Source organism: Megascapheus bottae, chromosome 2 (genome assembly GCF_031878675.1).
Source record: "Megascapheus bottae isolate mThoBot1 chromosome 2, mThoBot2.hap1, whole genome shotgun sequence".
Taxonomy (NCBI): Eukaryota; Metazoa; Chordata; class Mammalia; order Rodentia; family Geomyidae; genus Megascapheus; species Megascapheus bottae.
In genome coordinates this window covers 78,475,946-78,488,195 of record NC_143510.1, presented here as the reverse complement: position 1 = coordinate 78,488,195, position 12,250 = coordinate 78,475,946, and the positions used below count along the sequence as shown (strand labels likewise).

The window sequence follows — 12,250 nt, the reverse complement described above, 5'->3', positions numbered from 1 at the left end:
TTGTCATTGTGACTTTTGCTAACTACATATGACTAGGTGTTAATACAACAAAAGGAAGTGGCAATGGCTGACAGACGATGCTGTTCTTGCGGCTTGGCATGATCTTCTGAGAGCTGTGACTCCCAGTCTTTACAGAAGCAGAGCATACTTGGATTATTCTGTCCAGCTTAAGGCATCTTCAAGCAGCATGTGCTTTTCTAGTTCAAGTACTCTGCTTTAGTTTGAAAAAAATCCAGCACTCTACAATCATTCTACTTGCCTGCAATTCAACAATGCAGGACTAATCCTTAGTAAATCAAAAAATTAAAGGCAGCCAGAAAGGCCCAGAGATGCAAGTGGCTGACTGACTTCTGTCTTGGCCTCAACTGTCAAGAATCCATTAATGGTTGTTCCTGCACAGATAAATAACATACCTCTGCCTCAGTACAATTGGAGGCACTATTCTAAAATGCTTTAAAAAAATGAAATGGGAGAAAAGACCAAAATAACCTCCAATGCCCCTGGGGCTTGGTTTGGGCAACAGGCAATGACATTGGCCAAAATCACTTCCTTACCAATAGCAAACATTCTGGATTCCAGAGGATTTTTCAAGTTCAAGATCATTCAGGAAAACTGAGGCAGTACAGCTCAGATACCCTTCTGACTACTACTAAGTAGTTTGTTCCCTTAATGGAATACTTACAATGAGACTTCAAATTACCAAGAATCTCAGCTTTCTCCTCTCCTGAAAAGTAGATAATAAATCCAGGGTCTCACCATATTTCTCACAATGATCTTCCTGAGAAGAAACTCAGCAAAAACTCTTATGTATCTACCTATAAAGATCCAGGGTTTAGGTTGGGCAGAGTGCTACATGTCTATAATCCCACTTGTGAGTTCAAGGCCAGCCTCGGCTACATAAGAGTTCAATGTAGCCAGTTTGACTACACAATGAGATCCTGCCTCAAAAGAAACAACAAGAAAGAGCTAGATCTCAAATTCTCCATGGGCAGGGTTGCTCCAGAGAGAGGAACAGCAAAGACTGAGACCACATGACCCATTCTCTTAAGCCTCATACATCCCAACTGCAGCCTTTTACCCATATGAGTAAACACAGGCTCACACAAAAACACGTGTATGTGCTTTTTGTCATCTCTTGATAAAATCTAATCACTGGGCTTCCATTTCAGCCTCAGAAGGCAAAGCTTACTAACTACAAGTGGTATTTTCAGTTCAAGGAATATTGACCAATGAAGTGACCTTCTTAATTTCTAGGATGAGGAAATTATTCTAATACTAATTCTCTCTTCTTGCTTAGGAGTAAGCCTAACAGAATATTTGCTCTTTCAAGGCGGGCCTCTATGCTTTTATTCTGAGGATGCTATCCTACAGCTATGGACAGAGAAATCCTGCAATGATCCAAAAACATGCTTTAAGATAAAGCCCAGGTCTTATTTTCTTGTTATTACTATTTCTGTCCCTTTATTCTAATAACTATATGTACAGAGGAAAAAAGTCTGCTTAATCATACGTTCCAATTAATTAAAGTTGAATGATCAAACAATTGCTACTTGGCCAAAACCTAAGTGGAATTAATTATCATAACTGGATGTTCCTTACCAAAAACAATTTGGGTATTTGGCTTTTTATCTTTTCATGAAGTCTTTGCTATCTAAAAGGTCAAAGAGAACATCATTAATTTTAAAGAATTATAGACAAAAGTTACATACCAAAGGTTTCTTTTCATATAAATGAAGACTGTGTATGTATGTCCATGCAACAATATTGGGGCTTGAACTCAGGGCCTGAGTGCTGTACCTTAGCTTTTTCACTTTAGGCTAGTGCTCTACCACTTACACCACAGCTCCACTTCTGGCTTTTTTTATTGTTAATTAGCAAAAAAGACTATCAAAGACTTTCCTGCCCTGGCTGATTTTGAACCACAATCCTTAGATCCCAGTCTCTTGAGTAGTTAGCATTACAGGTGTGAGCCACTGTGCCTGACGTGAAAAGATTTCAACTATGAATACTGCAAAACTCGACTTATTATCTAAGGAAACTTTGAAAACTTGACCAACTGAAACCTCCAGGTTTCAGGCCTAAGGACGGGCATTCTGGAATGACCGAGTCTAACATGAAAAAAAAAAAAAAACAACCTTTTTATTGTGATTTTTTTTCAAACTATCCCATCTCATGAATTACTTGGCCACTACCCAGCCATTCTCACTATACCTGGGCCATAATAGGACTAGAATCTGCCCTTTGAGATATTAACAAACTAACCTGATTTCCCTACATTTACTTTTTCTCAAAAGTTTATACCCCCAAACTATGGGAAATGATATGAAAGTTCTTCTTGGGGGACTGGGAGCATGGCCTATGGGTAGAGTGCTCTCCTAGCATGCATGAAGCCCTGGGTTTGATTCCACAGTATCACATACGCAGAAAAAGCCGGAAGTGGTGCTGTGGCTCAAGTGGTAGACTGCTAGCCTTGAGGAAAACTCAAGGATGCTCAGGCCCTGAGTCTAAGCCCCAGGACTGGCAAAAAAAAAAAAAGAGTTCCTCTTGGCTTTCTTTATGGTTTAAACAAGAGATGTGCTGGGTATTGATCCAAGATGTGTACTGCTGAGTGAAGCATTAGGCTTAGGCAGCAGAGCAACGAAGTCCTTTGGCAGGCCCAGTAGTCAAGGAAGGGGGGCTTCTTGACAAAATTCTCCTCCTTGGTTTGCTTTTAATCCACTGAGTGCCAGGTATTGTGCAGCATGATGGGATGGGTACGAAGATGACAAAATCAGATGCCAGCTCACAGAGCTGATAGGTACCACAGATGCGGGAGACACCACAATAGACACACACATCCCTCACCAGCCCTAGCTGAGGGATTCACAGATTTAAACAACGCTTCCAAGCTATCACATGGACCTGGATCCCGACTTTGAGATAGAGAATTGTAGTGAGGAGAGATGACACCCCATCTCCAGAAATATGTGTCTAATACCACCCACCTCTAGGGTGCTCTGAGGCTAAGAATTTGGAGAGGGAGAGTCTGGAAATAAAGCTAGGGAAAGCAAGGGCTCTGGAAGCCACGCATGGATGACAGAGGGAGGTGCCATCTGGGGACAACAAAGGCTTCTCTGGAAGTGACAGGTAGCTGGGAGTAGCCAGGCCCATGAGGAACTGAAGAAATCCCCTGGGAAGGCAGTCCTGAGGCAGAGAACGGTACCTGCAAAGGCCCTGTGGCAGAGGGCACAGGAAGCATGGAAGAACCTGAGGAAAGGCCAATGGAGTTGCTTGCAGGACTAGTGATGGATTTTAGTCTTTAACCTAAGCTGAAGCCACCAGAAGATTTTCAGATGATCCAATGTGTGTTTCCAGAAGACAGCTCTATCCCTGATGGAGAAGGGACTGAGGGTGAGAGGGAGTAGAAGAGCCCTCAAGACATGGGGCGGGGCGGGGGAGGGTGAAGTGTACTTCTCAAGAGAAGGCAGGAGGGAAAGAAGAGGGATGTAGAAACCTTACCAGTGCCTGTCCAATACCCCACCCACAGGCAGTCACTGGTGTTTCCAAGGGTGAAAAGACTCAGAGTCATTAGAAATAAGTGCTGCCTGGCTCCAGTCTCAAAGAAGCCAAAAGCAAGTGCAGCAGGTGGGAATGCCTAGCCACTGGTAACTTCCTTAGTCAACAAAGGGCCAAGCGAGACTGAAGGACAAACTGTCAGGAGAATCTTCTTTTCCCTCTGAAAACAGTAAAGTTTTTGTTATATCTCTAAGTCTGAGAAAACAGCAGAGACTTCGCATGACACATTCACAACGGGTAGAAGTCAAGGTCATTACTCCAGACGGGGGTCATCCCAGCTTCTCCACTTCTGCCTTGTGACCATCCACCCAAGGAAACTTTGGCCCAGAAAGAGCAAGTAATAATATCCACTTGACCCAGTCAGTTTTAAGGGCATATATACATTTTTTCTCCCTATAGCATGCATGTTATTTGGGGCTAAATAAGATTTATATATCAAGTGGGCACTAGTGGCTCATGCCTCTTAGCTTCTGAGGAGGCTGAGATCTGAGGATCCAGGTTCGAAGCCAGCCCCAGCAAGAAAGACCAGGAGACTCTCATCTCCAATTAGCCACCTCAAAAGCCAGAAGTGAAACTGTGGTTCAAGTGGTACAGCACTAGCCTTGAGCAGAAAAGCTCAGGAACAGTGCCCAGGTCCTGACCAGCTTTTTAAAAAATTGGAATAATAAATCAGCTGTAAAAGATTTTCCCATTCATCATTCGATGAGAAAGTCTATACAATCTAAGAATTTACTTTTAACTATGCAAATTAAATAAAAATACCGCTATATGTATGTGCATATATATGCATTTCTTTTCCAATACAGGAGTTTGAACTCAGGTGGGTCCTTGCACCTACTTGGTTTATATGCTCAGATGGTGCTCTACTACATGAGCCCAGGCCTCCTGTCTACCTTTCTGCTGGTGATTTTGGAGTTGAAGAAGTCTCACAGACTTTTATGTCCAAAGTGGCTCAGAATCCCAATCCTATAATCTCTGTCTTTCTGAGTAACTAAGGTTATAAACATGGGTTACCACACACCTGGCAAAATCCTGCAATATTTTATCAAGGTTTCTGGGGTTTTGGAATGGACTTGGAATGACAAATTTGAAGTGTGTGTGATGCCATCTACTCAGATGGCAAAGTATCATGGTCTGATACTTGTCCCAAAACCTGTCTGAAAACTAAAGTAAAGGGACTAACATTCTGGACTTAAGGACTAGAATTCAAAGGACTCAAGTTCAAGTCCCAGCTATAGGGTTGTGGGGAGAAAAATCTACTTGGTGGAATCATGGAATTGCCACAATAGGAAAAACAGTATTTTAAAGTTATGGAAATATTCTTAATTAGAGAAGCCGAGATACATAGACTTAGACACATACTTAAGTATGTGTAAGTTATGCTCCATTTTAAAAGGGTGAAAAGTATGTCAAACACTTGTTTTGGTGCCTTCAACTCAGCAGTCTTATAATATCTAGATATTAGTATATTATGCCTATCCTTGTTTCCATATAATACCTGCATAATTAAGGGCTGGATAATTAGGAGCTGGTCTGAGATACTGCAGCTTTAAAATACTTCGGATACTATGAACCTTTTATCCACTTAGGACCTATGGTCCTCTTTGTGGAAAAATTCATTTTAGTTCAATTCAAACTAGTAGAACCATCATCTTCAGTTCTTTATTTTATTTTATTTGCCAGCCCTGGGCTTGAGCTCAGGGCCTGAGCACTGGCCTTGGACTTTCTCAAAGCTAGAGCTCTACCACTTGAGCCTCAGCACTACTTCCGGCTTTTTTTTCTATGTATGTGGTACCAAGAAATCAAACCCCGGTCTTCGTGCATGCTAGGCAAGCACTCTACCACTAGGCCAAACTCCCAGCCCTACCATCTTCATTTCTTTCAAAGAAAACAAGCAATGAAATCTTTCAGCCAAGTTATCAGTGAAGTATATTTAATTTTTGGAACTTTTTAAAGTTATTCTAGGGAATGTAAGTGAACACTAAGCAAGAAAGTAGCCAAAGAGTTCACTCTCAGTGACAACTGAAACTAAATCACAATTAGCTAAAATGATCTTTTCACAGTGCATCTGAAAACTGCTGACACAAAGTTAACTGCCAACACTAAAAGCCAGGTATTTTTATTTTGGTTGCAGGTAAGAATCAGGAGACAGTTAAATGTCTGCAAAGAACAGCTCCTGCAAGGACTGATCAACTTGCAGGCCTTCCGTGCTTAGTGTAAACAAACAGACACTTGAAGACACTGGGCTGCACTTTCAGTGTGAAAGCAAATCCAGTAGATTCTTTATGGTCTCACTGCCCTGGTAGCAACCAAAAAATTAAATGACCTCAATTCAAACTGGCCATGGGCCACTGTCATCTAAAATTCAACTTAAAACACCAGTGCCAAAGTTTGGAAACTACTGATAAGAGATAGACCAGCAGACAGAATTGTCTGTTATATACAATGCACCTTCCTCAGCCTTCAGAGTCAGGTAACCTCAAGGTGTCTTCTTCGGTTTAACCTCATTTCATCACTTAACATTCAATGTTGGAGTGTTCTGCACTTCCTGTTACTACATCTTGATACTCTACTGAGAAGTATGAGTCATTCTTAAATCACAGAGGAACTCATCAAAATCCCAAACTTCACAGCACACAGGAATTCAGTCTTTCGAGAGAGGCCCACATTCTCTGAGCATGACTTGGGACCACAAAAGACAAAAACACCTCACATGCCCGTGTAGAAATCATGTCAACCCATCACTGAGTCACCACATTTATGAGATCAATAAACACAAGCACTCTGGGTGGTTATTTGGTCTCAGATTCATTATTCTAATGTCTTCTGCGATGTGTTATGTGAAAATGAGTTCCCAAACAGTTAGCACAGTATGACTGCAAATAAAACTACTCGTGTGCACGTTTCTGTGTGTAGAGAGACACGCAGATGCATTTCAAAGATCAGAAAAAAATATACACCAAAATGTTAATTGTAGGATTATAGATGTTTATTTGATTTGATTTTTTCCCATGGTGGTTTTTTATGTTTTCCTAAGGATAATTTGTGCTGACATTTTTCACAACAGGAAAAAAACCTTTAAAAATACCTTTAGGCTAATGTGTTCCCAAATATGCTAGAAATCAACCTATGAAGACAAGAAAGGAAGTATAGATAACTATGACCGGATTTTTTTTCCTGAAACATGCAAGAAGATGTGACAGGAATGGGGGGCCTTCTCATAAGTCATCCTTTCCACTCAGGTATATGGGCAAAGGGAGGCCTTAGAAAGGGGATAGAAACCAGTTACCAGGGTAAAAATCCAAAAAAACAGCCATTTTCCACAATAAGGAATGAAGGCCTGGGAAAGTCATAGATAACTGTTGCTCCCTAGGCTTGGAAGACAGCAAACTAGCCATTAGTAAGCCATAACGCTGGAGAAGAATATGCCAAGTAATACCCTCCCCTCCCCCCTTTGATCATTTTTTTTTATTAAGCATTTTGGATTTGTTAATAGGCCATGTTTTGTAGTATTTCATAGCACGATACTGGTCTTCTGAATTGACCAAATAGATAAATATAATTAGATCATGCAGAATAACAAAATCCAGTATCTGATAGCTAAGAAGCAATGTTTTAATTTAATTTATACACACTGCCTGGAAGTTCTTTGAGACCAATTTTGGAGGGAGGGGTGAGAGGCGGAAAAGGATGCAAGATCCAAAAAGTTAATCCATCTGAACAACCTGAGTGCTACAGGCATAAAGACACTGGTGTGTGTGCGTGGGGGGGAGGGGTGGAAGTTCCACAGGTGAGTACATTAGCCCACAAAAGGTATATAGCGTAGTGGCAGTGTATATATACATATTCGGATTTATGTTTGTATAAATATAAATGAATATAAAGTTCATTAGTGTGCTCTATTCACTGAGCAAATGCACAGAAGAGTTTTTATCATCATTATTTTTTAGTCCTTTCAGGCTAGATAATTCCTTGTTGGGGATGGGGTGCTGTCCTGGGCATTGCTGGATACGGAGCAGCACTCCAGCCCCTTGCCCACTAGATGTCAGCAGCACAATTAACAACAACAACAACAATCTGGAAGACAAAATTAATCCTAGTAGCTTGGCACAGCTCAAAGTGAACCTCACATACATCCCAAACAACTTGTTAGAATGAAAGACTCTAATTGAGCCCCTTCCAGTCTAAGGAAATGGACTTGAGAGTAGACTATTTACAACCCAACCTTAACCTTAGGCAAACGCTCATGCAGAATGATGGGAGCTCTTCAAAGCCTGTCTCTGTCATTCTAAGCTTTGCTGTCTTACTCACAGTTTCAATGTCACAATTTACTGAGCACCTACTCTGTTCCAGAGAGGGTGTGAGGGACACCCGTGCTCTTGCCCACTGACTCATACCCTGGTCCGACTGGCTGTACTGTTTTTAGGACACGCTTTGGCAACACCTCAGAAACCCTCAAGAGAGGTGACATGTCCTTGTCAAGAAAGGGACCTCATCCTTCCAATAAGGTTCCTTAAAATGCTTTGCCCTTTTTAGTAACTCTACACATTTCTAGGCAACATTTAAATGCTTAAAAAAAGAAGAGACAAAAAAAAAAAAGGCAAGAAGGCTTTTGCTATATTTGGCATAGAAAGGCCATCCCTCTAACTCAGGGGGTTTGCAGCAGGAGCATTACTGGAAACTCTAAGAACACTTATGGACAGTCTCCTTAGCTGTCTGACCCATATGCCCTCCTAACACAATTTGTAATTTACAATCCTCATAAATTCAAACCCATACCTGACCTTTTCCAAATAAATGTGTGCCACGGAGAGGGAGAAAGGAGAGAGATCACAGGGTATTTCGTTGGGCAATAAGGCTCAGAAATCGATTTATGCTCATTAATAGATGCCCGGAACACTCTGGGCTCCTCATTCTCCCTTCCCTCACCCTCTCCACCCCCTCCCCAACAAAGACAAAGCACAGATGGGGAAAGATGGGTGTATTTCAGCAGCTGGGCATTCAACACACACACACACACACACACACACACACACACACACACACACACACACACTTGAAAAGCCTATAAAGCTGAAATCCAAAATGGCCAAAGTGACTTCAAAGTTTTTGGTCACTCTGCTTGCAAGGGATCTTTGGGGGTGTTGAGAAATAAAATAAAAAGAAAGCACCTCTAAGTGAATAAGGCAGCTGTAACTGGTCTTTCTCCCTCTCCAGTGCAGGGCTCCTCACAGAAGGACCATGGCTGCACAGACCCCTCCCATGCAGAGCAGCGGAAACTCCTAATGAGATTAGTTGGTGTGTGTGCAGACATTACTTAGCAATGACTAAAGGGTCTCTCTCTTCCTGCAGCAGCGAGTGGAAAATTCAGGGAACTTTTTTTCTCCCCTCTTCCAGCAGCAGAATCCCTTTAACCCTCTCCCCAGCCAACTCCAAAAACAACTGGGCCTCCCCCTGGTCGGTCCCCACCCGGGCTGGCCGGGGGGACTGGGGAGGGGGAATTAAATTGGGGCCAGGGGCTGCTTTCAAAGCAGGGAAAGCGGCAGGGGGCTGGTGGAAGAAGGGGGGAAGGGGCGGGGGGGGGACCCTGGAACACTACAAAGGAAACTGTAAAAGGCACAAATACATAAACCTGAGAAGGAGCAAACCACAGTTTCTTTGTGAGCTCCTTCAGTGAGTCATTTTCAAGATGCTGTCTGCTGCCAGTTTCAAAGCGGAAGCGCATGGCAATTAGTCTTGCCGTTTCCAGACAAGCCAGAAACTCTCCCGACACTCCTCTTCCCCCCCCCCCCTCTCTCTCTCTCTCTCTCTCTCTCTCTCTCTCTCTCTCTCTCTCTCTTCTCTCTCTCTCTCTCTCTCTCTCAAAAGCCCCTTTTGCAGTTTCTAAAACAGCATTTCTGGCTGCTCCCCCCCACCCGCCACCTAAACCAGCTTGTGCCCAGGACGATTCGGTCCAGAAAACATCCACAGAACCCACCTCTCCTCTTTCCCTTGACTCCCCCTCCCCCAAAGTCAAGCCCCTTCCTCTCCTCTCCCCCTCCCCCCCAAAAAAGTTACAGTAGCACTGCAGGCCGGGTCTCGGTTCGAAGCTAAAGAGGGAGACGAGTCCCGATCGGGGTCCCCCCGACCCCCGCCCCGTCTCAAATCATACCCGGTCGACTGCCGGCTTTTAAAGGTCCGGTTGGTGGGGGCATGCGCCTGGGGCGGTGGCCGGCGCGGGGGTCACCTGCCCCGGGGACAGTGGACGCAGCCCCCGGGCCCCCCCTCCCTGGATCCGAGCACCACCGGAGCCCCCAGTCCCAGCCCCAGCGGAGCCTGCAAGGCATCTCAAGCCCGCTCCGGCCACGGTTCCTCCGTCCCGGGCACCCCGGTCCCGCCGTCCCCAACGGCGCCTACGGGTCGCAGCCGTGGCTCTCCTCTGGCTTGCAGGGCAGCCCCGGAACACGGAGCCTCCCCCCCTCCGGAGCAGGGTCCCCCCCACACCCCGGGGCAGGGGACGGTGGGGACGGTGGCGGCGGTGCGGCCGCCGCCGCTAGCCGCAGCATCCCGGCTGCGCCCCTCCCGCACCGACGCACCCCTCCACCCCCCGTAGGGGGGACCCCGCAGCCCACCCGCCCCACCCCCCGCCGAGCCTCAGGAGACACAGCTCGAAATCCCCGAGGGACAGAAACTTTGCGCGTGTCGGGAGCAACAGGCGGGGAAGCCCGGTACCTACCCAGATGTGGGGGGGCGGCTTCCACGATCCTTCTCCGGGAGGGAGTTTCTAGGAGGACCCGCGCGAAAGCCCCCGGCTTGCCATGCTGACAGGCGTCTGCAGACGGTCTGTTGCTCTTGTAATGAGATCCTGATTTTTCCCCTTCTTTTTTTTTTTTCTCTCTCTCTTTCTCTCTCTCTTTTTTTTTCTCTTTCCCCCCCTCTGGTGTGTGTGAGAGCAGGAAGTTGGAGCAGTCAGGCCGAGCCGGCTCACTTCCTTTACTGCATTATTCCCCAGGCGGTGTGCAGTCTGTGTAAACAGGCTTTTCCGCCCCGCGCCGCGCGCCCGGGCCGCGGCTGTGCGCCGGGGTTGCCCGCCGAGGCCCGTGCATACTCCACCGCCCCGGGCCCCGCACGCCCGCTCGCCCGCACGCACGCACGCACACCGCCCCGCGCGCCCGGGCCGCGCCCCCGCCGCCGCCGCCGCCACCGCCGCCCTCCCGCTTCCTGCCCGGCCACCCCAGGGGAGGAGCCTCCAGACCCGACGCCGCGCCTCCCGCCAGCCGCTCCGAGCGGCCCCCGTCCCTCCCCAACCTGCGCAGTAGGGAAGGAGGGTCCCCCCACCCCCGCGCCGGGGACCATGGAGGGCCTGCGCCCTACTGAGTTGGCCCCTGGGCAAGGGAGGCTGGATGTGTGGAGGCCGCAGGACTCGGGTTGTCTGTGATCTGGCAGGAGAGAGACGACCTGGGGATTTGGGTTGCTTTGGGCAAAGACTTGTTCTTCTTGTGGATGGGGTGGGGGTGGGGGTGGTGATGATGGTTTAGGATGACAAAGATGAAGGATGGAAAGGAAAAAGGAGACACTTTCTGCCTGAGGATGAGGTTGGATGCAGTTCCTGGCCGGGATTTAATATATTAATATATATATTAAAGGGTGGAAACCTATTTTGGTGGAAAAGGATGAAGAGCCACAAACTAAAAAATCCACCAGAACGAGAACTGCAGAAAAGATGGCCTGTCGCCATGGGGAACCCAGCCTCAGCCTGGCCTGCCCATGTAGGTAGGGCTCTAGGTGACCCGGAGAGGCCCTCTCCCCATCCCTGAGCAATCTGGCCAGGCTCTCACCCGGACGGCAGGGGGAAGATGCTCACTGACCAGTCCCTCAGTCCCCAGCCTCTGCGCTCCAAATAAAACTGCCAACCTTCCAGACCCTTCTGCCCGCCTCAGCGCTGCACACCAGTGGTTTTCAAACTATAACACTCAGCCTGGTGACCTGGGGGGCTCGTTAAAACACTCGGTTGCTGGTCACACACACACACACATACTCATTCCTCACGCCCCTCCCCCCAGTCCCTGATTCAGTATGTCTGGGTGTTTCTCAGACCTGGCTAACGTTAGAATCACCTGGGGAGTGCTTTGAAAATGATCCAGCAACATGCTCAACCCAGACCAATTAAGCCAGATCTCCAGAGCCAGGCTTGAGTCCTTTCAGAAGAACCACATTCTAGAATTTCTTCCACTTCGTGCCTCTCTCTCTTCCTCTCTCTCTCTCTCTCTCTCTCTCTCTCTCTCTCTCTCTCTCTCTCTCTCTCTCTCTCTCTCTCTCTCTCTCCCTTGCAATTTCACTGAAATGTTAGTTGTGTATACATCTCTCCCTGCTCTCAACTGTGAGCTTCTGAAAGGGAAGCCCCGAACCACCGCCCCCTATATGAACAACTAACAATTGGACATTTCATTCTTGCTTCAAGACTGATCGGAATAATCCATTCAGTGGACAAGGTTCCAGACCTCCCAGATGACGTGGGAAAATGTCAGGTATTGGGGTAGGGGAGGATCGTGGTAGGGTGGTCTAAAGGCCGAGGAAAAAGTTTGGGAAAGAGGGCTGTTTATCTACTTCTGATTCTCCACAGCTAATTTTCCACTTTGGGAATTACTATTCAAATCCCTAGTGGGCTTCCTGTCACTCCAAAGAACTCAGACTGTGTTCCTGTAAGACCCAACAG

The 12,250-nt window shown here is 46.6% G+C and overlaps 1 protein-coding gene across 1 annotated transcript in view; it reads right to left on the bottom strand.

Annotated features, from left to right (window-relative positions):
* The window catches only part of Elk3 (ETS transcription factor ELK3), a 57,162-nt gene extending 46,455 nt beyond the window's left edge, over positions 1-10,707 (bottom strand). Inside the window, exon 1 of the mRNA XM_090328440.1 lies at positions 10,271-10,707. The gene's annotated coding sequence lies outside the window, so the exon portion shown is untranslated. The remainder of the gene's footprint in view (positions 1-10,270) is intronic.
* Positions 10,708-12,250: the final 1,543 nt, after the last annotated feature.